The sequence below is a fragment of the Cornus florida genome, unplaced genomic scaffold (assembly GCF_030987335.1).
Source record: "Cornus florida cultivar Cherokee Brave unplaced genomic scaffold, ASM3098733v1 CherokeeBrave_3.0.0_Hap2_Chr10, whole genome shotgun sequence".
Classification (NCBI taxonomy): Eukaryota; Viridiplantae; Streptophyta; class Magnoliopsida; order Cornales; family Cornaceae; genus Cornus; species Cornus florida.
Window position 1 is genome coordinate 61,351,082 of NW_026775580.1, and position 2,315 is coordinate 61,353,396.

Below are 2,315 nucleotides of genomic sequence, written 5' to 3' on the forward strand. Positions count from 1 at the left end.
GAATTACTGATCAAAATTTTCTTGATATACATGTGAAAATTCTTTTAAAGAATTTATGATCTATCTTTGAATGAAAATTAAGACACATGATAATTTGAATAAAAATAGATTCTTGGTCTGTAATTAATTAGTTTAATTTCATGTCATTAGCTTAGTTGTAGTGTAGTTGTTAAATGGGAGGACAATCCATGCTTGTTATTGATGTTCCATACTTATGAAAGCAAGTTACATATATCTCTAACCTTGTGATGTGTTTGGATTGTGAGTCTAAAGAAAGGATTAATGGCTTAATTGATATGTTGTGCTATCCATCATGTTGTTTAGACAATATATGCTTAATTTGTCATCCTTGCTTATTGAAACAACCACACACACACTATTTGTTGCAATACATGTCTTTCCCCTCATTAATCATTCATTAAAGGTGTATAAAAGCTATGCTTAGTGGTGATCTCTAAACCTCTAGATCTCTCTCTCTCTTTTATTCTCTCTATTGCATTATTGTTTACCTTAGTTTAATTTGCATCTAGTGTAATCTAACCAACTAATCACTATTTTGATCACTCAACCTACTAACCCTAATTTTGATTCCTCAACCTAGTACAACACCTCAATCCCTTGGGACGATCCCTACTTGCCCTAGCTATATTTTAGTGAAAGGTAGTAGTGGCAATTTCTAAATGTAAAACTTGACCACATTGCATAAACTTTGTGTTTGAATTGACGTCACACTAAGTTTTTGGCACTGTTGCTGGGGATTGATTGATTGGTAACGTCGTATTTGTGAAATCAATTAGGAATTAGTGCTCTTTTGATCATGTCTTTACTTTGTTTTCAATTTTTGTTACTTATTGTGTTTGTTCTTGTTTGACAAGGAGCATTGCGCTAAGAAGGTGAGCAAAAGAGTATTCTAAGCAAAGGAGCTAAGCAAGTAAGGAAAAAGGCTAAAATCATGAAAAAATTGCTAAGCTAAGCTAAAAATTTGGAGTTGAAGTGCTAAAGGACATTTGTGAGCTTTTTCTTACTCAAACCCTTAGTTAAATCGTCGGCCCGCGTGGAGTCTTGTAATTCAATTCTTAGATAAATTGTGAGCCCGCGTGGAGGCTATTTACTTTTCTTGCATACTATATTTAAAACATGGGAGTATGAGAATATTGAATGTGGAGGAAGGTTGTTGATTGTTGATTTGTTGTGAAGGTGAAGTGTTTGTTATTATTTCTTATCGTGTTGTATTGTGTATGCATGGTCGTAGATCATTGAGACCCACTCTTGTCCCTTTAAATTTTCATCTTGAATCCATTGTTCAAAACCCTAAGGGAAGAGTTAGTTCTAGTCAATCCATTTCATCAATGGAAGGACACAATGAGGACCATGTGGAGGACCTTGGTCACATAGACCAACAAGGCATCTTCCACCCCAATGTGCATCATGATAACATGCAAGTTCCATTAGGCATGCCAAGGCCATTCGTTCATCCACCACAACAACAAGGCCAAGTTCCACTGGGAATGCCAAGGCCAATATATGCTCCACCACCTCCCATCATTCAAGGCAATCAAGGTGCCCATGTTGCACCTCCAATTGCTAATCCTCCCCTTGCTTTAAAAGATCACTATGTGCCTAATGAATATAATGCACCCACATGCATTCAATTGCCACAATTTAGAGCACACCACTATGGAATCAAACCACAAAATATTCAAATGCTTCCTAGCTATCATGGACTTCCAAGTGAAGAACCTTACAAGCATTTGGATGAGTTTCTTAAAGTATGTTCCACCGTAAAATACACGGACATGCCGGAAGAGATCTTAAGGTTTAAACTTTTTCCATTCACCCTTAAAGACAAGGCAAAATATTGGTTTAACAATCTTAGGCCTTTTTCAATAACTTCTTGGGTGGAAATGCACAAGAGTTCTTAAAGAAGTACTATCCGGTTTTTAAGACAATGCCATGAGAACTTCAATTAGGGAATTTTCACACGGGGATAGGGAAACATTTTATGAGGCATGGGAATGCTTTAATGAATTACTTAGGAAGTGTTCACATCATGACATGCCCAAATGGCAATTAGTTCAATATTTCTTTGAGAGCTTATCGGATAATTACAAAGGGCATGGTTGATGCTTCCATGGGTGGCTCTTACATTGATAGGCATGAGGATGACGTGTGGCGTCTTTATGAGAGCATGAGTGAAAATTCTTTGCATCGTACTTTATCTTCGAAGAATGGTAAAAATTCTAGTGGTAGGAAGAGTGTTGGCTTACATAAAGTCGACCACTGTAATGAAATTGCCGCCAAAATGAAATCATTAT

General features: G+C 36.5%; 1 pseudogene; it reads right to left on the reverse strand.

The window, feature by feature from the left end:
• Window positions 1-1,958: 1,958 nt before the first annotated feature.
• Window positions 1,959-2,057, reverse strand: LOC132280528 (small nucleolar RNA R71; annotated as a pseudogene).
• Between the last annotated feature and the right edge of the window lie 258 nt (window positions 2,058-2,315).